Source organism: Danio rerio, chromosome 6, assembly GCF_052040795.2.
Source record: "Danio rerio strain M-AB ecotype USA chromosome 6, GRCz13ab, whole genome shotgun sequence".
NCBI lineage: Eukaryota > Metazoa > Chordata > Actinopteri > Cypriniformes > Danionidae > Danio > Danio rerio.
Window position 1 is genome coordinate 59,230,001 of NC_141026.1, and position 25,404 is coordinate 59,255,404.

General features: G+C 38.1%; 1 long non-coding RNA gene across 1 annotated transcript in view; it reads left to right on the plus strand.

The window, feature by feature from the left end:
* LOC147836539 (uncharacterized) overlaps nucleotides 1-25,404 on the plus strand; it is a 75,194-nt gene that overhangs the window by 44,586 nt on the left and 5,204 nt on the right. The window contains exon 4 of the long non-coding RNA XR_015494369.1: nucleotides 19,456-19,645. This is a non-coding gene — a long non-coding RNA (uncharacterized LOC147836539). The remainder of the gene's footprint in view (nucleotides 1-19,455; nucleotides 19,646-25,404) is intronic.

Below are 25,404 nucleotides of genomic sequence, written 5' to 3' on the forward strand. Positions count from 1 at the left end.
GATGAATCTATGCCACGAAGGATTAAAGCAGTTCTGAAGGCAAAAGACGGTCCAACCCGGTACTAGTAAGGTGTACCTAATAAAGTGGCCGGTGAGAGTACAATGACTAGACAACCTGTTGAATTGAACAAACAACACAATAAGGTCATGTGACACATTTAAAAAGTTTGGCATTTGATTATTAACACCAGAATTTCACAGCAAACTTCCAAGCAATTGACAAGAACCAATCAGCAGCTTTGTATTTATAAATTGTGGTGGACAGGTCACATTTGAATGAGCCATTGTAGCTTTAAATTGCTGCCTCATTATGTATTTCTCAGGGTATATTTGGATTTTTTTTCATATTTTCTCCTCAACACGCACTATACCCCTTTCTGGTGCTTGTCATTCAAACTGTATCCACGCGGGTTGTAAATGCCCTCATGTACGGCATGAATCAAATTAAATTGCATTCATTGGGAATTCCACAATCCCTCTCCTTCAGTCTTATTATCAGAGTCTGCTGGAAAATTGGAGAGCGCAACAAAATTAAATCTTTGTATTAAATCAGCTGCTACGCACGCCACTCAATCGATACACGCGCCTCTCTATCTGTTCCAGATGAACGCACAGGCCAGTGGCCAACTATTAGGTTATTACAAAAGCAAATCAGTCAGCAGAATTAATTTTCTTCCAAAAATATGAGTCCCGCTATGAAGTATTAAAAGCTATAAAGGAGTGAAACGCTCTCCTGAATTTGCCTTAAACCAATTTCTTGCCATCATCATGAGCGTGTGTGTGTGTGGATGAGCTGCATGTATGCTGTTCATTTAGTAAATGTCACTTTATATTAACCGTTTCATCACATGTGATTAGAGGGAATTAGTAACTATAGATAAGCACCATGTTGGGATTGTTTCCAGGTATTCTGAATGTGTGTTTGCACATTCATTCATTCATTTTCTTATCAGCCTAGTCCCTTTATTAATCTGGGGTCGCCACGGTGGAATGAACCGCCAACTTTTCCAGCATTTGTTTTTTGCAGCTTCCAGCTTCAACCCATCCCTGGGAAACACCCACACACTCTTGCACACACTCGCAAACCCTACGCACAATTTAGCTTAGGGCCTACTCACACTATGCTATCCGAACCGTGACCAGGTCCGTTTCCCGGATCGTTTGAGAAGTGTGAGTGCGCTGAATCGGGCTCAGGCACGGTTCACTTGACCGGCCCTGGCCTGGTTGGAAGAGGTGTGCCTGAGCGTGGTTCACTTGGGATTTGGCATGGTACGCTTGTACACTGCAAAAAATGCTTTTCTTACTTAGATTTTTTGTCTTGTTTCTAGTCCAAATATCTAACAATTCCTAAATCAAGAAGAATTTTCTAGACAAGCAAAACATACTGTCTTGTTTTGATAAATAATATGCCAATATCAAGTGAGTTTTTTACAGAAAACAAGCAAAATAATCTGCCAATGGGGTAACCAAAATAATCTTACGTCAAAAGAAAAAACAAGATTATTTTGCTTACCCCATTGGCAGATTATTTTGCTTGTTTTAAGGAAAAACTCACTTTATATTGGCATTTTATTTCTCAAAACAAGACAATTTGTTTTGCTTGTCTAGAAAATGCTTCTTAATATAAGAAATTTTAGATATTTAGACTAGAAATAAGACAAAAACTCTAAGCAAGAAAAGCATTTTTTGCAGTGTAGTGTGAGTGCGAAACGCGCCAAAGCCCGAAACTGAAAGCGAGACGTGACTTTTAAGGGACTGTTTCATATGGATTAATTAATCATTCTTACTGTTCAGTGAACGCAAACTGCCGTAGTTTACAGTTTTTCTAGTTTGCTTTGACCTGGTTAAAGAAACTAGGTTCCTCTTCATTTTCATTATCACTATCCCAGCAGAGCAGAGGACCGGTCTTGCAAATGTGTAAAGCCTTTCTCATTGGGTTGACACATTTTCCCCACCATTTTTCCAAACAGTGAACACAGATGCCATTCAAGCAGTCCAAACTCCATTGTTTTAGTTTTAGTAACCAAACAGAATCCATCTTTTCCTAACTATTAAAAACTACCAACATCAGTGTGAAATCACTGAAGCACCGGTTTGACACTACTTCACACAAATCTTCAATTAGCCATCATTCTGCAAACCTTATAAAAACGATGGAAGGTCTGTGTTGTTCTGTGCCAGCATTGATGGAGGAGGTCAGTATGGCTATGTCCTATACTCCCAATAGATTTGACTGTATATTAGTTTACATGTGTTTTCTCTAATATTTACAGTATTTTATTACTTTTGTCTGTTTTTTTATATATACAGTATTTCGGTTTTCAGTCACAGTTTGACAAATGTCATGAATTCAATATATATTCAATCAAAGCACATCTTATTCTTGATCCAATTCTTTGCAAAAAGGCGAATTTGACAGCCCAAATAGAGACAACAAATGCCATTGGCTATAAGCTACAATGGCAAGCAATGGTGGTGCATTTTGAGTTCTGTATTTTGTATTTTGTTGTCCATTGTGTAATGATTAATTGAAAGAGCTCATATACTTGTTTGCAAGTTGTGTAGTTTGAAGGTAAAACTAGCTTTTGTTGCATATGTTAAATGTTTTGACACGATATGTGCCTTTTGCAAGCAAAATGTGTCATTTTGACCATGAGTGCCGCTGTTTAGGCCTGTGTGTTAACTGTTTTAAAAATGTGGAGTTTCAGTTGACGGCTGCATCCAAGCAATCGAGAAAAACTGTATTAAAGACGCAAACCCCTCACTGCACGACAGCTGCACCTTCAGCAAACCTCCTCATTCCTGCAGCACGAGAGCTTTATGATTGTTTATGAGCGGCAAAAGTGGCGGATCTGTTCGGCAGAATATCTGACTGCGTGTCACCGCATCCCAAAGCGATATAACTGAAGAAATCCCCACTGTGCTGAGCGAGAGCGCTTGTGACCATTGCATCACTGATGATGTAAGCCCGCCCAGGCCCTATTGTAGTGTGAGTGTGGGCCGTCGGGGGAGACGGGAGGGGGGACAAGCGTGCTTTGGCCCGGTTTGAGGCAACTGTACATAGTGTGAGTACGGCCTTATTTAATTCACCTGTATTGGGTATACAGATTAGATCAGGGCCTGGAGAGTGGGCGTTTTACGATGTAGTCAGGTGTTGATTGGTCAGTTTGAATGTCTCAGTATTCGGCTTTTGTCACATGTTCATGAAAGATACAAAATAGCTGGTAAACTTTGCTCTGGCTCTTTTCCTGGTCTGCTTTTTTCCTTTGCTCTCCTCCCCATCTCTCTGACTCTACTGCAATCTTCTGGGCCTGCTCTCTTTAGCCCCTTTCACACATACACACCTTTCCGGAAAACTACCGGCAATTTTCCGGAAAGGTGTGTGTGTGTGAACAGGCCCTTTTTGAAAATACTGGTAAGTTCATTCTGGCTATTTTCCGGAAAGAGAATTTGTAAGATTACCGGTAATTTGCTGGAATGCTGCGCTGTGTGAACGCAGAAGGAAGATTGCCGGAAAGTGTGCGTGCACGTCTAGAACGTGCTGACGTAAGACTTCTGCTTTAGCCAATCACAACAGTCAGACGCATTCACGTCCGCGGTTTATGAAAATAAAAGCCTTTGAATATTTTACCAGACATATTTAGCTGCTAGATGTTAGTCAGATAACGTTTATATGTTCGTCTTAATGCCAACCGTGTAAATAATTATCGATAAGATGCTCATGATAAGCCGTGGTTTGTTTACCTTTAAGCTTTGCGTGTACCCGTGAAAGCACACACACACTTTATGTACATCTCAACATGCGAAAGTGTTTCTCTATATGTTTTTATCGGTGTTGTTCACAATACTAATCCATCCACAGAGTTTGTGATGTAGTCAAATGTTTACAAATACAAGCACAGCCATTTAGAGCTCATTTCTGGTTAATGATGTCAGAATTTACTGGTATTTGTAATGGATGTGTGAGATAACTCATCTCTAATAACTGATTTATTTTATCTTTGCCATGATGACAGTAAATAATATCTTACTAGATATTTTACAAGACACTTCTAAACAGCATAAAGTGACATTTAAAGGCTTAACTAGGTTAATTAGGTTAACTAGGCAGGTTAGGGTAATTAGGCAAGTTATTGTATAATAATGGTTTGTTTTGTAGACTATTGAAAATAAATAGCTTAAAAAGGCTAATAATTTAAAATGGAGTTTGAAAAATTGATAACTGCTTTTATTCTAGCCGAAATAAAACAAATAAAACTTTCTCCAGAAGTAAAAAAAGTGAAAGTGAAAGTTTCCTTGCCCTGTTAAACATCATTTGGGAAATATTTAAAAAAGAAAAAAAATTCAAAGAGGGGCTAATAATTCTGATTTTAACTGTATGTATATATATATATATATATATATAGAGAGAGAGAGAGAGAGAGAGAGAGAGAGAGAGAGAGAGAGAGAGAGTTACCGTAGCTGCAGAGATTTTGAAATGTTTGTGAATGGGAGAGCATGATGCTTTGTTTAGCTTGTTTGTTGCTGTCTATGGCCCCGTTTACACTAGTGCGTTTTAGTTTGAAAACGCATAAGTTTTGCTACGGTTACGCCATCCGTCCACACTACGCCGGAGTTCTCGAGCGCCGAAAACGGAGCGTTTCGAAAACGCTGGAGAGGCCGTTTTCATTCTGAAACGCTGCTGCTCCGTCTCAGTGTGGATGGGGAAAGACGGAGACATCTGAAAACGGAGGCGGGGCTGCAAACGTTCGCCTATCTGATTGGGGCTTTTCCTCAATATTAAGTAGCCCACACACAGTTCAGTCTTGCCTCCTCTTCTTGTAAGTTCAGACTTCGCAAGTTTGATCAAGGCTGCAGTCTCCCCCTTCTCAGTTTGATATGGAAAACATACCGAGGACACGCGTAAATCTTCAAAGGGAACAGTGTACTTTATAACTTCATTCACATCACCTTGGCTATGTTGTTTCACTTTCTCAACAATAAAATGTAAACATGATTTAAGGAACTGAATATTTTCTTTTTAATATTAGCAACTAAACAGACAGCAGAAATGTTGAGGCGTCGTGCTGCATATATGAGCGTCATCTTCACTGTGTGGATATTTATAACAAAACGAAGCCGATAACAACTGTCTCCTTTCAATTTCAGTGAAAATACAAAACGCACCCTCTCTTTTGCTGAATATCAGTTTTAATAATCGATAATTATAAAAGTATAACATACAATAAGTGTATACATTGTAGGAAATAAAGGCAAGCGATCAGTCAATGTACCTGGATTAATCATTAACTTATCTTTGCGCTTAACCAAAACATGTTACCCGTGAACAAGTAACTTAAGAGATTCCAATGACCAAAGTCAGGGAATTGGCCTATGTCGTTAGATAAAGACAACAACATGAATGAAATATCACGTTTAGCAAATATAGTGAGATTAGATCCAGCGGGAGATGCGTGATGAGCAGTCCGACAAGCAGAGCTCTAATCTGGGTAGAAATGCTGGAGCGCTTGCCCGAGAGTGTGTGTGTGGTCACGTGATGTGCGTTTTCAGCGTTTTGGTGTGGACGGAGAGCTGTTCAGAAACGCTGGGTAAAACACGAGTGTGGACGCGGATCGTTTTCATTCTACAACGCCGTTTTAAAACTAAAACGCACTAATGTAAACGGGGCCTATGTGTGTGTGTGTGTGTGTGTGTGTGTCTGTGTGCGTACGTGTGTGTGTGTGCGCGAATGAGAGAGAGAGCTTTGTGCTGTCTATGTGTGTGTGTATGTGTGTGAATGAGAGAGAGCGTGATGCTGTCTGTGTGTGTGTGTGTGTGTGTGTGTGTGTGTGTGTGTGTGTGTGTGTGTGTGTGTGTGTGTGTGTGTGTGTGTGTGTGTGTGTGTGTTTGTTTGTGTTTATACAGACAGCTTGTTATAGGCTGTCTGGACTCTGTAAAGCTGGGTGGTTTTTGGTTTTGTTCTTGCCCTTGCGGGCAGCGGGACAACAAATGCTGAATATAAGCGGGAAGATCGGATTCAGACTAAAACCTGGCAGGACCGGGATTCAAAATGTAGTCCCGCACAGTTCTCTATACAAGAATAACAAAGAGTAAATAATGACAGAATTTTCATATTGAAGTGAAAAATCCCTTTAACACAGTCCAAAAACCAACTTTTTTTCTTGTCTTTATCTGTTTTATATACACAAACGTTCACTCTGTGGACTTTTAATCCCTATCGCTTAATGGTTAAACCATTTCATATTGACTAAACGACAAAGTCAACAGTCTTTCATGAAGGCAAACTAGTTCCTCTGCAGTGTTTCTACAAGGACAGCATTGTTGAAGAGGTTCTTGTTGAAAAACCTTGAGCGTCTCTGTTCTTGTGACTGAAACAGCTGTGTTGAATGCCATAGACAACACTTCAAAGCCTGATGCATGTATGACTGATTCCTTTTACACTCATTCCCAGTACATGCATACAAATTACAGCTTCATCTCCATATATCTCGCAGAGTACACAGAGAGATCAATGAGCAGCAGTGGCTTTTCTTTTCTTTCTTTTTTTTTCTGGAGGAAGGCGTAAACAGTTCTTTGCCGTATGTGAAGCACACTTCACAAAAGAGTATCTCCTATGAATCCTTGGGATTAAAAGAAATTTACTTCCTCGATAATCTTCACACACATTTAGTGTATACTAAAGCTTAACCGTCAGGGGTAAATTCAGTCAGAGCGGCTCAGTGGAGTTCTCGGGTGGCTTTTAGTTATTGACATTTCTGAGAAGTTTTTTTACTTCTTTTTTTTTTAAAAGGAGTTCAGTTGAGGCTATTGTTGACATTCAGAGGAGGTAATTGAATAGGAAATGTTGGAGTTTATACAGGGATTTCTGTCAGATATTCAGCAAAATTCTGTTTTAGGTTGAAGACTACAGTTGAAGTCAGAATTTTGAAGTCAAAATGTTTTTTTTTTTTTTTTTTTATATTTCCCAAATGATGTTTAACAGGGCAAGGAAATTTTCACAGTATGTCTGATAATTTTTTTTCTTCTGGTGAAAGTCTTATTTGTTTTATTTCGGCTAGAATAAAAGCAGTTTTTAAATTTTTTAAAAAACATTTTAAGGTCGAAATTATTAGCCCCTTTAAGCTATATTTTCTTTCAAATAGTCTACAGAACAATCCATCGTTATGCAATAACTTGCCTATGTCAGGGTTCTGCCACTTTGGTCTTGTAAATTCTTGTTTTGGTGGCAGAGCTCTGACTACTCCATGTCTGGTCCTGTTTCTGTTTCTGTGTGCGCGCGCGCGCGCGTCGTCGTGGGTGTACGCAGAGTGTGCGCGCTGCCACTTGATGTGGCCGCGCACGCTCTGCGTCCCTCAGACGCGCGCGCTCTTGTACTAGTGTTTGTGTTTGTTCTGTCAGCAGCGCGCTGCTTTATTCTCGGGGCCTCCGTCTAGTTGGTTTTTAGTTTTGGTTGGCGCTGAGATGAAGCATGCGCGTTGCTTATGTGTGAGCGCACGGTAAGGTGTTTATCTATCGTGTGCTCGTGTCTTGCGTCTCTTGTCAAAGCACGTGGCTTGGTGTTTACATTGTGGTCACGTGCTTTTGTCGTGTGCTTCAGTGTTGCGTTATGTGAGCGCATGGCTTGTATTGTCTCTCTGTGTCATGCGCTCTCCCGTCTATTGTCTAGTCCCACCCTCCTTGTTTACTCATTATTAGTTTGTCATGTTCACCTGTGTGTCAATTTACTTTTTGCTTTATAATCCCCCTCATGTTTTCAGTCATTTGCCTGTTCGTCGTCGATATTACTCTGTCTTGTTGTCTCCAGTCCTGGTTTGTCCTGCCAGCCCTGTCAAGTTTGTTTTTGCCTTTTTATTAATGTTTTCCCCTTCGGGGTAGTTTTGTTTTGCCTTTTATTTTTATTTGTAGTTTATAATAAATATTCCTTCATTTTTCTGCAATTGGGTCTGCACTCCTTTTTTTCCCTCATCGACCGTGACAGCCTAATTACCCTAACCTGCCTATATAACCTAATTAACCTAGTTAAGCCTTTAAATGTCACTTTAAGCTGTTTAGAAGTGTTTTAAAAAATATCTAGTCTAATATTATTTACTGTCATCATGGTAAAGATAAAATAAATCAGTTATTAGAGATGAGTTATTAAAAATATTATGTTTAGAAATGTGCTGGAAAAAAATCTGCTCTCTGTTAAACAGAAATTGGGGGAAAAATAAACAGGGGGGCGAATAATTCAGGAGGGCTAATAATTCCGACTTCAACTGTATGTTGCAATCTGATATACTGTATGGCAACATATGCAACTCGCATATTTAACATACAAGTTTGAATTTCACTTCTAAAAATGTATGCCATATATGTAACATACAAGTTATTATTATTACACCTCTTGTGAAATTGTAGTTATTTTTCAAATATTTCCCAAGTGACGTTTAAGAGTGCAGTTTTCACAGTATGTGTTATAAATATTTTAAATGTAATAGTGTAAATAAGAATAATTTTTATTATAACTATAATAGATATATTATTATAACTTATATGGATAAGTTGGCAGTTCATTCCGCTGTGGCGATACCTGATTTATAAAGGGACTAAGCCGAAAAGAAAATGAATGAATGAATTAATTAATTAATAATATGTATTAGTATTATTATTAGTAGTAGTAGTATTTTTTTTTTCTCTTAATATATTTTTCTACTAGAGAAAGTAAATAGAATTAAAAAAAGTAAAAAGTAAACAATTATTTTACCAATAGTATTATTATTATTTTTATGTAAAAACTGCTATGGTCAATATTATTACCCTCTTTTGTTAAAATATTTCTTTTGACTTGCCTAATTACCCCAACTAGCCTAGTTAACCTATTTAAGACTTTAAATTGAAAATTAAGCTGAATATTAGTATCTTGAGGGCGACACGGTGGATCAGTGGTTAGATAAAAATTATTATCAGACATACTGTGAAAATTTCCTTGCTCTGTTAAACATAATTTGGGAAATATTTAAAAAAATAAAAAAATTAAAGAGGGGCGTCAGAATTATTCGCCCCCCTTTAATTTTTTTCTTTTTTAAATATTTCCCAACTTATGTTTAACATCATGTCACCTTTACTGTTTCGCGCTTTTTCAATGTAGATTGTGTCAAAGCAGCTTCACATAGAAAATCATAGTAAATTGAAACAGTGTCAGTTCAGTTGAAGTTCACTTCAGCTCAGCTCAGTTTAGTTGAGTGTGGTTTAATTTTCACTGCTGAGAGTTCAAAGACTGCGTCAAGGTGGCACAGTGGGTAGCATGATCACCTCACAGCAAGAAGGCTGCTAGTTCAAGTCCCGGCCGGGTCAGTTGGCATTTCTGTGTAGAGTTTGCATGTTCTCCCCGTGTTCCTGTGGTACTCCAGGTTCCTCCAAGTAAAAAATGATATATTGTAATTAAGGCAAAGACAAAAAAAAAATTAGTTATTAAAAGTTAAATGAGTAGGCCCACACAGAATCTGCGCACGCAGAATTCCGCAGATTTTTAGCCCATCATTAATTCAGTTTATTTACTTGTGTAAATGTGTGTAAGTTTATATTTATTCAGTTTTTTAATTCATTTCAGTAATATTATTGACTAATATGAAAATATTTATATGATTTATTTACAAAACAGTTCGTTAAGTCATATTTTCTGTCTTTCAGTATAATATATATATATATTCATTCATTCATTCATTTTCTTGTCGGCTTAGTTCCTTTTATTAATCCGGGGTCACCACAGTGCAATGAACTGCCAACTTATCCAGCAAGTTTTTACGCAGCGGATGCCCTTCCAGCCGCAACCCATCTCTGGGAAACATCAACACACACACCCGGACGAAACCCACGCGAAGGCAGGGAGAACATGCAAACTCCACACAGAAACGCCAACTGAGCCGAGGTTCAAACCAGCGACCTTCTTGCTGTGAGGCGACAGCACTACCTACTGCGCCACTGCCTCGCCCTATATATAGAGATACTTACTTTGTTTACTAAGTAAACATTAAATAAAAGTTAAAAATGTATTACTTTTTAATTAAAATATTAAGGTTTTAGTTATGATGCTCCCAAAATCATTCCGCATAAATCCACAGATTTTTTTACAAAATTTTGCACAGAAGTAGCAAAAAATAACCGCAGATTCTGTCTGACCCTAGTTATTAGTTACATTATACCAAAAAATATATGTATTTGTCCATATATTTTATTTCAGTATCCATTCTTGTCTAGTACAAATTTATGAGATGTTTATTAAATCTCCATGTGTCCGAACCCCAAACATGCAAAAGTCCTTGATGTCTTTCATCTCCACATAACTATTATCCGTCTTTTTATCAGTGATTTTGAATGGAAACATTGTCTGGTGTTGTGAGTTTCAAGGCTTCTGAATCAGGACTTGATCTCCATGTGAACTGAGAGTGTTTGGAAGTGCAGATCGACTTCTTCAATGTGCAGAAGCTCAGCTGTTCAATCAAACAACGTCTATTGAGCAAGGACAGAAAAGCAAGTATTTCACTGCGGGATAAAGTAGTCTCACACACACACACGCTAGCTCTCTCACACACACATTCTAACTCTATCTTTTTACTTTACTATACTACACTATACTATACATTCACCGGCCACTTTATTAGGTACACCTTACTAGTTCCAGGTTGGACCCCCTTTTTGCCTGCAATCAGAACTGCAATCTGGCATTCCACCACATCCCAAGGGTGCTCTATTGGATTGAGCTCTGGTTACTGTGGAGGCCATTTGAGTACAGTGAACTCATTGTCATGTTCAAGAAACCAGTCTGAGATGATTCACACTTTATGACATGGTGTGTTATCCTGCTGGAAGTAGCCATCAGAAGATGGAGACACTGTGGTCATAAGGGATGGACATGGTCAGCAACAATACTCAGGTAGGCTGTGGCTTTGACACCATGCTCAATTGTTGCTAATGGGCCCAAAGTGTGCCAAGAAAAAACCACCACCAGCCTGAACCGCTGATACAAAGCACGATCCATGCTTTCATGTTGTTGATGCCAAATTCTGACCCGACCATCCGAATGTGGCAGCAGACACCAACAACCATGTTCAATCACTTAAATCCCCTTTCTTCCCCATTCTGATGCTGGGTTTGAACTGCAGAAGATCGTCTTGATCATGTATACATGCCTAAATGCATTGAGTTGCTGCCATGTGATTGGCTGATTATAAATTTGCGTAAACGAGCACTTGGACAGGTGTACCTAATAAAGTGGCCGGTGAGTGTACTCTCTTTACTAGTTACTATAACCAAGTTTAATAGCCGACCATTTTCAGTTTCTCCAGTCATGATGAAAAGATGAATTTGTATGCAGATTAAGCTGATCAAAGTCATTTGTGAAAGCGATTGCCTTCTATTTGAGCAGATCCAGTCGTGGAGCCGCAGGGTGTGAGTTTTCTGAACTCATCTCTCTGTAATATCGCACACACACAAAGCCAGCTCAATCATCTCTGTCCTGATGTATTACAGCCGTAACTCTCAGACTGTCAGCGCAGGAAGATTTACATGCGGCTGCTGAATTAATAACAATAGAGATCACACAATCGCTCACCATATCATGCAGATGGAGATAAAAATAATCTGTACACCACTAGATCTGTGTTCAGACGTCAGTGCAACGTTTAACCCGCAGGCCGTGGAAACTCTTTATCTGCCTGTGTGGATCTGCCAGGAGAAAACAGATGCATGAGTAAACATACACACACAGATATATTTGTAATTAATGTCTTCAGACAGTTTGTACAAAAATGGAACAGAAAACACATTTAATAATTATAAAGTACTTCTGTTAGAAGATGAGGGGAAAAAAAGGTCAACTCTAGAAAAAAAAAACAACGGCAGAAGTGTAATTTCTCTGGAAAATATATTGTTTAAATAGTGTAAACACAACACAGATTTTAACAACACAGACAGACAGATTATCATTGGATGTCAAAGTACTGTAAAAACTAATGGATGGATGGATGGATGGATGGATGGATGGATGGATGGATGGACGGATGGATTAAACGAGAAGACTCCAAACTCGGTCCTGGAGGGCCAGTGTCCTGCTAACTTTAGCTCCAACTTGCCTCAGCACACCTGCTAGAAAGTTTCTAGTATATCTAGAAAGAGCTTGATTGGCTGGTTCAGGTTTGTTTGATTAGGGTTGGAGCTAAACTCTTCCGGACACTGGCTCTCCAGGACCGAGTTTGGACACTCCTGGATAAAAGAGATGAATGGACGAATTAATTAAATGAATGGATGGATGGATGGATGGATGGATGGATGGATGGATGGATGGATGGATGGATGGATAGATAGATAGATGGACGGATGAATTAAACCGGGGGTGTCCAAACTCGGTCCTGGAGGGCCGGCGTCCTGCAGATTTTAGATCCTACTTGCTTCAACACACCTTTAAGGATGTTTCTAGAATGGCTAGTAGGAGCTTGATTAGCCCGGGTGTGTCTGATTGGGGTTGGAACTAAACTTTGCAGGACACCGGCCCTCCAGGACCGAGTCTGGACATGCCTGAATTAAAATGATAGATGGATAAACAAATGGATTATTGGATGATGGATGGATTAAATGGATAAACAATGGATGGATGGATGAACGGACAGACGGACGGACGGTTGGATGGATGGACGGACGGACGGACGGACGGACAGACGGGCAGAGGGACGGATGGATGAATGGATTAAACAGATTTGCTGAACAGATGCGCTGGATGGATGGATTAATAGATAGATATATCCATCCATCCATAGATAATTGGACGTAGAGATGGTTGGATTGCTCGATGTATTAAATGGATGGATGGATGGATGAATGGATACACCAATAGATGGATAGTTGAATAGACGAATAGAAGGGCAGATAGATAGATGGATGCACAGATGGATAGATAAACGAATGGATGGATGGCTGAATGAATGGATTTATGGATAGATGATAGATGGATGGATGGATGGATGGATGGATGGATGGATAGATGGTTGGATGGACAGATAAATAAATGGATGGATAGATCCTTCGGAAATCCCTCTAATATTTTGGTATTATGCTCAAGAAACAATTATTATTATTATTATTATTATTATTATTATTATTATTATTATTATTATTATTATTATCAACAGAACAGGTCATATTTTGCATCTTCATGTTTTCAGTTCATATTTTTTTTAGAATATTATATGTAGATATTTAAAAATAAAAATATATATATTTTAAACATTATTGTCGATTTTGACTTTGCTAAATAAAAGTTCATCTGAAATTGTTTATTATTACTTTTTATTTTCAAAACTTTTTACATATTTAGCAGGAAAACTAGACATTAATACTGATAAAGTAAACTTTTTGGTTGTTCACTTTTCATTTAATTTTTAGCAGTAAAAAAAATCACAACTTAATTAATCAGTGAATCATAAAATTAAGAAGAATATTTAATATTGAGTTAACTTGCACGCCTAACATTTACTCTACACTCACTGGAAGGAAAACGCTTCTTAGATTATTTATTACACTTTTCAGCAATAAAATAAGTTAATGATGATAATAATAATAATAATAATAATAATAATAATAATAATAATAATAATAATTATTATTATTATTATTATTATTTTTAATAATAATTATTTTTATTATTATTATTATTATTATTAAATTATTTTTATATATTACACTTGTAACAAGTTGAAATAATTACTTTTAAATTGATCCTTTTTTTCCAAGATTATTATAATAATTTTAAAGCACATTGACAAGCCTAAAACATGCAAAAACCCATAAAATAATAAGAGAGATTGAGTTTACATGACTCTTAAATGATAATAACTCAACAATACGAGTGAAGAGACATGCTAATTGATGTTAATTTTAATAAAGCCCTCATTCATAGTCACTGATCCGGAGAGCTGTTTTTCTCCACCCTGAAACACTCAGAAACACTGAATAATTAGCCGAGCTTGAAGTGAAGGAGGTAGGAGGTGGAGAACTGGTGTAGCGGCGGGACCATCAGCAAATAATGTGGAAAGGCGGTGGATGAATTATTCAGGCCAGTTCTGGATGTGGCCACAGGCTCCAGCATCCATCAGACATGCTGGAGAAAGATGCTCAATTAATGCCTTTAAATATACAGCAGTCTCACCTTTTCATGAATGACTGCATCAATAACTCCCTGCACTGGCATTCAGATGCCTTTACTCCCAAAACAACACAGCAGTGTCGGCCAGCATTGTTTTTCACTAGGAATAGGATTGTCCAAGTCTACAGATGGATAGATGAATGGATGGACATATTTTATGGATAAATTATCGTTAATTAGCATTGAACGTCAAAGTACTGGGAAAACTGTAATAATGAAGACATTTTTGGATGGATGGATGAATGGATTAAACAGGTGGATCAATTAAAATCTGAATGAATGAATGGATAAATAGATAGATGGATGAATAAACAGATGAATGAATGAATGAATGAATGAATGAATGAATGAATGAATGAATGAATGAATGAATGAATGAATGAATGAATGGACAGATGGATGGACGGATGGAGGGATGGATAAACAGATGCATGGATGGATTGATAAACACATAAATGGATGGATGGATTAAGAGATGGATAGATGGATTGATGGATAAACAGATAGATGGATGAATGGATGGATGGATGGATGGATGGATGGATGGATGGATGGATAAACCGATGGATGGATGAATAGACAGATGGATGAATGGGTGGATGGATGGCTGGATGCTTAAACAGATGGATGGATAAACAGATAAAAGTATGGATGGATGAATAAACAGATGGATGGATAAAAGGATGGATGAATAAACAGATGGATGAATTAACAGATGAATGGATGGATTAATTAACAGATGAATGGATGAATGAATAGACAGTAGGATGGATGGGTGGACGGATGGCTGGATGGATAAACAGATGGATGGAAAAACCTATGGGTTTATGGATGGATGAACAGACGGATGGATGGATAAATCGATGGATTTTTAAAAAGATGGATGGATAGATAGATAGTTGGATAGACAGAAGTGTGGATGGATGGATGACTGGCCAGATGGACGGATGGACGGAGGGATGATGGATGGATTAACGAATGGGTGGATGGTTGGATAAACAGTTGCATTGATAGATAAATGGATGGATGGATGGATGGATGGATGGATGGATGGATGGATGGATGGATGGATGGATGGATGGATGGATGGATGGATAGATGGATGGATAGATCGTTGAATAAACGGATGGAAGGGCAGAGGGATAGATGGATGAACAGATGGATGAATAAATAGATGGACGGATGGATGGAAAATGAATTGATAAATTAAAGGATAAACAGATGAATGGATGGATGGATGGATGGATAAACAGATGGATGGATGGATGGATGGATGGATGGATGGATAAACAGATGGATGTATGGATGGAAGGATAAATACATGAATGGATGGATAGATGGATGGATGGATGGATAGATGGATGGATGGATGGATATATGGATGGATAAATAAACAGATGGATGGATGGATGGATGGATGGATGGAAAATGAATGGATGGATGGATGAATGAATGGATGGATGGATGGATGGAAAATGGATGAATGGATGAATGAATGGATGGATGGATGGATGGATGGATGGATGGATATATGGATGGATGGATAAACAGATGGATGGATTGATGAAGTGATGGATGTGTTGTTGAGTGGTGCTCATTGTCTTCATGCTCAATATAATTGCTCACTGTTGTCTTCTGCATTTGAGTTGGACCCTTTCATGAGATTTGCATGTACCCTATTTAAAAAGCACCGGCTTGTGCGGATTAAAGTCCTGTTGTACTTGAAGCACAGCTGCAGAAGGACACTGAGAGGAAATGCATTTGCTGGAAGTGTTCCTCTCAGCATGATGCAGACACTAATATGCGAGGCCGCACATTTCAAAAGCAGTGTAATATTCAAAGAGATGCACCTCTTCAAATGTGCCATTATTCCTTTGCCGGGATCGCATGACTAGTCACTCGTCTGACAACAAACTTCCGTCTGCAGCTTCTTGAAGGTTATTTAAGGTCGTCGCGTTTCATTCTGTTCATGCAAATGGGAAAGATCACAGAAAAATCAAAAAGATCGGCGGAGCGCAAGATAAATGCTTGTTTTTTCTGCCTGTTATACAGCGACAGAAGTCAACGCTTTGATATTTCTGTAGGGGGGAACAAAAAGTCTGTTTTGTATGAGTCCAAAAAAATCTCAAGGTTGTCAGCGGAAAAGCCATTTCTAGTTCTCACCAAACTGCCTGTCCTCTAATCCAAATAGAAGAAATATCAACAACCCGTCCTCCTCCTGAAAGCTTTAATCTCAGTAATCTGTGATACACTGTGAAAATTTCATTGCTCTTTAACATCATTAAGGAAATATTAAAAAATATAAAAATACTAATTCAAAGGGGGGCTGATAATTCTGACTTCAACTGTACATGAGTTGTATGAGTGTGTTTGAGTATAATTTACCATGTTTCAATCTGTTTTACCCAGCCTGATCTCACAAGAAAACGTAAGTATCTTACGTTTTGCAAGTTTAGTGGCTAATTCGTACGAGTTCAGTCGTACGAAATTGTATGATTTTAAAAAGGAGGTGTAATAAAGTTCACCGCCCTTCGGCCGCCGGGAAGAAGGAGGCGGAGAACCGACGGAGTTTTTAAATGATTTATTAATAACAATGACAGCAGCTCCTCACGGAGACTGCCGTCTAAACCAAAACAAACGGATGGCAGCTCCTCACGGAGACTGCCGTCAAACTGAAAGCAACAGTAAAATATGTCCGGGCCCGGTCATCTCTCGGCTTCCTCTGCCATTGGTCCTCCTTTTATGGTCCAGAGCTCCTTCCGTGGGATCCGAGGCAGGTGCGCACCGCAGGTGTATCCACTTACGAGGTGGCCTCACCCCGTTCCCACGGCTCTCGGCCACGCCCCCTCGCCACATACCCCCATCTCCCATCACAGGCCGGGGGCACCCCGTGGCTGTGCATACTCCGGGGGGGGGGTTTGGCGCCACAGCACCCGCGAGACCTATATGAGACGGGCCGAGAGAAAAGGAGATGGAAAAAAGGAGGAAAGACAGAGTAGACCGAGAAAGGGGAGAGAGGAAAAAGAAAAAAAAAATTGGGGTTCGGTTCTCCAGACACGCTGCCACTCGGTCCTCCACCAGCTGAGAGATGCGACGACGTGCTGGGAGCCCTGTGGAGGAATCTATCCACCCGTCCATCTTCTGGCGTCCGGCGGCAGTTCTCCTGGCTGGCTGGCGGCATTTCTGGTCTCCTGCTCCGCTCCCGCTTCGGTGGACGGATGCAGGCACTGGCATCATGGCGGATCGCGGCGACTCCCCCAGGTTCTGTGGGATGGCTCCCTTCAGCACTTTCCCTTCCGGTGGTGAGCCCCGCGTCCCCTGCTCCTCCCCATGCTGGGAGACGGCAGCAGGCAGATCCTTTCCTCGCCAGCCTCAGGCCGCCCCCGGCACTCTGGGCAGACGAACGGATTTCTCCCCCACTCGGGTTAACTCCCGAACACTCGCCCCCTCTCTCAGCGGCGAGGGCATCTGGACAACGATCTGGAGAACCGACGGAGCTTTAAAATATTTATTAATAACAATGACAGCAGCTCCTCACGGAGACTGCCGTCTAAACCAAAACAAACGGACGGCAGCTCCTCGCGGAGACTGCCGTCAAACTGAAAGCAACAGTAAAATATGTCCGGGCCCGGTCATCTCTCGGCTTCCTCTGCCATTGGTCCTCCTTTTATGATCCAGAGCTCCTTCCGTGGGATCCGAGGCAGGTGCGCACCACAGGTGTATCCACTTACGCGGTGGCCTCACCCCGTTCCCACGGCTCTCGGCCACGCCCCCTCGCCACAGTAGGCATGGCACCTAACCCCACCCCTAACCCAACTGTCATTGGGGGATGAGCAAATCGTACTAAATTGTACAAATTAGATCGTACAAATTCATACGAATTAGCCACTAATTCAAAAAGTTACGAATTGCCGGGAGATTGCGTTGGTTTTAACCTGCCTAACTGTATTTTTTTTTTTTTAAGATTTATTTTTGGCCTTTTTTATTAGATAGGACAGATTTAAGACAGGAAGCAAAGTGGAAGAGAGAGACAGGGGGTAGGGAAATGTCGTCGAGCCGTGATTCGAACTCGCGACGCACTGATGTGCTATTGCACCACATGTCAGTGCGCTAACCACTAGGCTATTGCACCAACTCAATCTGTGTTTTTAACTAGGAGAAGTGCAGTGTACAATATTAGCATGACATTTTGCCTGTGAAATGTGACCTTTGATTACTGGTTTTCGATTTCTTTTGTGTTTAAATGTTTAGCAGTAGCAGACGTAAGAGGAATTATAGGAGAATAATCATAACTTCATGTTCTCTGTTTGTGCAGGTATTGTTTTTTCTGTTTCATGTGTTTGATGTTTTATGTGTTAGATAAAATACTGGCAATTCTTATCAATAAAGTGGAGCTTTTTTTATTTTCTGGAGAGTTAAAACATTAACTAGATTAATTAACTTTTCTTTTATAATGATCGTTATCTTTTCTCATTAGGTAAAATGTTGTATTTACTGCATTATGCTTGCTTGAGTCTGTCGGAGGACTGAGCAGAGTGAGCAGTAGCAGGCGTACGAGGAATTATAAGAAAAGAATCATGCATGTTCTCTGCTTGTGCAGCACTTGAATAAATAAGACAGCTGAACCCGCTGACAGACTTCAGTTTTTACAACACAACACAACACAACACAACGCAGGGGGGTAGTCAAGCAGTTAAGACCGGCCCTGGCTACCAAAGGTCATTTTCAAAAACCCATAATAGGGGCTCTTTAACCATCTCAAACATTTTCTTACATATTTATTGGAAAAAATGTCGATCCTCTGCCCATCTTTGCTCTTAAAGGAGTAGACCTTTCTTCGATCCTGCTTTTGTACCAAATGATAATTATAAAGTTCAAAAAAATCTCAAGGTTAGTGCGACAGGTGTCCTTCTGGTACAGCTACTTTATTCCATATGTTTTGGTCCTGTCCTTCCCTGCTTTCTTTTTGGAGACAAATATTTCTCTCGCTATCAGCTATTACCACTGTTGATATCCCACCATGTCCAATTATTGGTTTATTTGGGGTTCTTCCGCCCAACCACACTTTACCCTCTCTTTTTGTAGACTTTGTAGCCTTCTTTACCCTTCTGGCTAGGCGATTAATTCTTCTGAACTGGAAGAGCCCTCACCCTCCTTCTCACTCTTGTTGGATAAGAAATGTTCTTTATTTTATGAAAATAGAAAAAATTAGGTACTCTCTTCACCGAACTAGCACTATTTTTTATTAAATTTTAAAATTCTTCTTTTCACTTATAAAGCTTTGCACAGTTCTGCCCCAGCTTATGTCACGGGTAGAAGAAGGAGTGAACTCAAGTGCAGAACACAAAGTGTTTATTAAGGAGAAAGTCTTTGCAAAGGAACAAAAAACCCAATCGGGTGAGTGCCGTGGAAAACAGTCCAGAAACAACGGGAGAATTGTTCACTGGCAGCCCTGGACACAAATATGGGGTGAGTAACAGACTATACACACATTTATACACACACACCAACGACAACAGACTGACAAACATGAAGGGAAATGACGTGCTATAAATAGGAACAAAGGGATAAGAAACAGGTGGAGCGAATCACTCCGATGACCTGTGAATACTAGAAAAGCAGGTGACTGAAGGTAATCTGTAACATAGAACTGGAGAGAGTGAGAACACAAGGTACGGTGACAAGCCTATGTCAGCGAGCTTATTAGGCCATATACAGCTTGTAGACTCTTAAGATCCAATGACCAGTTTCTTTTGTCTGTCCCTCGGTCTCGCTGCAAGTCAAAGGGTGATCGAGCTTTCAGTGTTGCTTTTAATGAATGAATAAGTTAACACATTGCTTAATATAAGAATGTTCAGTGCATTTGCCTGTCTCTTTATACCTATTTTCAGGAGCCAGCAAACTAGGTCAGAGGTCATGGAGACCTTGAGTGGAACTGAGGGCTGAGGACTGGAATCAACTGTTCCTATTGTTATTTCTAGGAGTTAATACTATCTAAAATGTCTGAAGTAATTTTGTTATTTTTACGGTTAATTCTTTTAAAGTGATTCTACTTTTATTCAAGATAGACTTTGTGTAGTAAGAATATAACTGCCTGAATGTAGATTATACCACTTTTTAACCAGTTTTGATAAAGACAGCTGACAGTACACTCAGCCTTGGATTAGAAACAGATTATACTTTAAGTGTGTGTGCTCTGTTTGATTGTTGATCCATTTCACAGGTCTGGAGTCAGCTCTAATTAGTCTAAAGGATGTCTGACGTTTATGCTTAAGATAATGTTCAGAATTGTACGCACGAACCCCACGTGGAAATTTTCCTAGTCTATCTGTGTTTTAACCAATCAGGTTAGAACACCAGTATGTATGACGCAGTTAATGACGTTATGTGAGAGTATAACTGTTATTGATTGGTGATTGTAAGCAGAGCGGCCTAGGAACTCATTGCGAGTGTTGAAGCTGGCTTCTGTTGATGTAACTGCAAACTATCTTCAGTAGACTTCATTTATTTATTTAAATCTCTGACTCCGGCTCTTCTTCATCTACCAGACTGGTCATTCTTTGGGTTAAACTGTAAACTATCCCTACAGTACTCTCTTCACCGAACTAGCACTATTTTTAATAAATTGTGGGAACCCCTTCGCAAATATGTCCAAACTCTTCAGCTTGACCCTGCTCCTTCTGATTGAGTCCCCACCCCCTAATGCCCAGCTTTTATGGGAAACTATTTCTGGTCAACACATTGTAGACTTGTTTTTTTTATTTTTTATAAATGCAAAGATCATACAAATACAAGAAAACATCAACAAATAACAAATACAAAGCAACAAAACAAAAACAAAACAAAAACAACAACAATGTAGTCAGGTACTGGTATGTGCGTGTGTATGCATGTAAAGGTAACTTGGTGGACGGGTCCGAGTACATACATAAGGAACAATAACAGTCAATAAATGAAGCAAGTGTCACAGATATAGATAAAACATATAGAAAGAAACCAGTCAGAGGTAGGGAGTAACAACAATGCTTATTAATGTATGATAGTAAATATGAAAGTAAAAAGAAGGAAAGGACAACAGTAATGATAACTGACAATAATAATAAATCACAAGTGCTACACCAACTACTACTACAGAAAGTTACTTATATTACAACTACTACATGCTTCTACTACAGCTACAACCACGACTACTACTACTACAATGTCTACTAATACTGATACTACTACAACAATGACTACCACTACTGATACTTTTAGCGTTTGCTACAACTAATACAACAACGTCTACTGCTACTACTACTACTACAATCAGTTCTTCTACATCTACACCAACAACGACTACTACTACTACTACTGTAACAACCACACCTTTATTACCTCTGCTACTACTATACCAATGACATCTACTACTACTTGAACTACTACTTCAATAATCTCCATAACAATTACTCAATAACAACAATCCCATAACAATCGATACTATTACAATGACTACTACTACAACTACTACCACTACCGCTACAACTACAACAACTGCAACCTTAATAATGATAATGGTAAAAATACTTGTAATAATGATAATGAAATGATAACAGGACAAGTCAGAACAGTGATAATAATAATGATAACAAAAAGTAAAAGTAATACCATTTATGACAAAGGTGTCGAGGTGAGGGGACGATGGGAAATCAGGGAGAGGACAAGTAATAATAATAATAATAATAATAATAATAATAATAATAATAATACACATACACATTGTAGACTTTTTTTTCTGTATATAAGATTGCACTAGTGTTGTTGTTTTTTTTATTTTATTTATCTATTTATTTTTATTATCTTATATTTATTTATTATTATTTATTTATTTTTATTATTATTATTTGCTCAAAATAATAACCTCACCTTCCTTCTCACTCATGTTGGATTAGAAATGTTCTTTTTTTATGACATTAGAAAAAAATTAGGTACTCTCTTCACCGAACTAGCACTATTTTTATTAAATTGTGACCCCTTCGCAAATATGTCCAAACTCTTCAGCTTGACCCTGCTCCTTCTGATTAAGTCCCCACCCCCTAATGTCCAGCTTTTATGGGAAACTATTTCTGGTCAACACATTGTAGACTTTTTTTTTTTTTTTATAAATGCAAAGATCATACAAATACAAGAAAACATCAACAAATAACAAATACAAAGCAACAAAACAAAAACAAAACAAAAACAACAACAATATAGTCAGGTACTGGTATGTGCGTGAGTGTGCGTGTGTGCGTGTGTATGCATGTAAAGGTAACTTGGTGGACGGGTCTGAGTACATACATAAGGAAAATGAAGCAAGTGTCACAGATATAGATAAAACATATAGAAAGAAACCAGTCAGAGGTAGGGAGTAACAACAATGCTTATTAATGTATGATAGTAAATATGAAAGTAAAAAGAAGGAAAGGACAACAGTAATGATAACTGACAATAATAATAAATCACAAGTGCTACACCAACTACTACTACAGAAAGTTACTTATATTACAACTACTACTGCTTCTACTACAGCCACAACCACGACTACTACTACTACAATGTCTACTAATACTGATACTACTACAACAATGACTACCACTACTGATACTTCTATAGCGTTTGCTACAACTAATACAACAACGTCTACTGCTACTACTACTACTACTACCACAATCACTTCTTCTACATCTACACCAACAACGACTACTACTACTACTACTGTAACAACCACACCTTTATTACCTCTGCTACTACTATACCAATGACATCTACTACTATTTGAACTACTACTTCAATAATCTCCATAACAATTACTCAATAACAATAATCCCATAACAATCGATACTATTACAATGACTACTACTACAACTACTACCACTACCGCTACAACTACAACAACTGCAACCTTAATAATGATAATGGTAAAAATACTTGTAATAATGATAATGAAATGATGACAGGACAAGTCAGAACAGTGATAATAATAATGATAACAAAAAGTAAAAGTAATACCATTTATGACAAAGATGTCGAGGTGAGGGGAGGATGGGAAATCAGGGAGAGGACAAGTAATAATAATATGAATAATAATAATAATAATAATAATAATAATAATAATAATAATAATAATAATAATAATACATATACACATTGTAGATTTGTTTTTTCTGTATATAAGATTGCACTAGTGTTGTTGTTTTTTATTTTATTTATCTATTTATTTTTATCATCTTATATTTATTTATTATTATTTATTTATTTTTATTATTATTATTTGCTCAAAATAATAACCTCACCTTCCTTCTCACTCATGTTGGATTAGAAATGTTCTTTTTTTTTATGACATTAGAAAAAATTAGGTACTCTCTTCACCGAACTAGCACTATTTTTATTAAATTGTGACCCCTTCGCAAATATGTCCAAACTCTTCAGCTTGACCCTGCTCCTTCTGATTGAGTCCCCACCCCCTAATGCCCAGCTTTTATGGGAAACTATTTCTGGTCAACACATTGTAGACTTTTTTTTTTTTTATAAATGCAAAGATCATCCAAATACAAGAAAACATCAACAAATAACAAATGCAAGGCAACAAAACAAAAACAAAACAAAAACAACAACAATATAGTCAGGTACTGGTATGTGCGTGTGTATGCATGTAAAGGTAACTTGGGGGACGGGTCAGAGTAAATACATAAGGAACAATAACAGTCAATAAATGAAGCAAGTGTCACAGATATAAATAAAACATATAGAAAGAAACCAGTCAGAGGTAGGGAGTAACAACAATGCTTATTAATGTATGATAGTAAATATGAAAGTAAAAAGAAGGAAAGGACAACAGTAATGATAACTGACAATAATAATAAATCACAAGTGCTACACCAACTACTACTACAGAAAGTTACTTATATTACAACTACTACTGCTTCTACTACAGCCACAACCACGACTACTACTACTACAATGTCTACTAATACTGATACTACTACAACAATGACTACCACTACTGATACTACTATAGCGTTTGCTACAACTAATACAACAACGTCTACTGCTACTACTACTACTACTACTACCACAATCACTTCTTCTACATCTACACCAACAACGACTACTACTACTACTACTGTAACAACCACACCTTTATTACCTCTGCTACTACTATACCAATGACATCTACTACTACTTGAACTACTACTTCAATAATCTCCATAACAATTACTCAATAACAACAATCCCATAACAATCGATACTATTACAATGACTACTACTACAACTACTACCACTACCGCTACAACTACAACAACTGCAACCTTAATAATGATAATGGTAAAAATACTTGTAATAATGATAATGAAATGATAACAGGACAAGTCAGAACAGTGATAATAATAATGATAACAAAAAGTAAAAGTAATACCATTTATGACAAAGGTGTCGAGGTGAGGGGACGATGGGAAATCAGGGAGAGGACAAGTAATAATAATAATAATAATAATAATAATAATAATAATAATAATAATAATAATACACATACACATTGTAGACTTTTTTTTCTGTATATAAGATTGCACTAGTGTTGTTGTTTTTTTTATTTTATTTATCTATTTATTTTTATTATCTTATATTTATTTATTATTATTTATTTATTTTTATTATTATTATTTGCTCAAAATAATAACCTCACCTTCCTTCTCACTCATGTTGGATTAGAAATGTTCTTTTTTTATGACATTAGAAAAAAATTAGGTACTCTCTTCACCGAACTAGCACTATTTTTATTAAATTGTGACCCCTTCGCAAATATGTCCAAACTCTTCAGCTTGACCCTGCTCCTTCTGATTAAGTCCCCACCCCCTAATGTCTAGCTTTTATGGGAAACTATTTCTGGTCAACACATTGTAGACTTGTTTTTTTTATTTTTTATAAATGCAAAGATCCTACAAATACAAGAAAATATCAACAAATAACAAATACAAAGCAACAAAACAAAAACAAAACAAAAACAACAACAATATAGTCAGGTACTGGTATGTGCGTGAGTGTGCGTGTGTGCGTGTGTATGCATGTAAAGGTAACTTGGTGGACGGGTCCGAGTACATACATAAGGAAAATGAAGCAAGTGTCACAGATATAGATAAAACATATAGAAAGAAACCAGTCAGAGGTAGGGAGTAACAACAATGCTTATTAATGTATGATAGTAAATA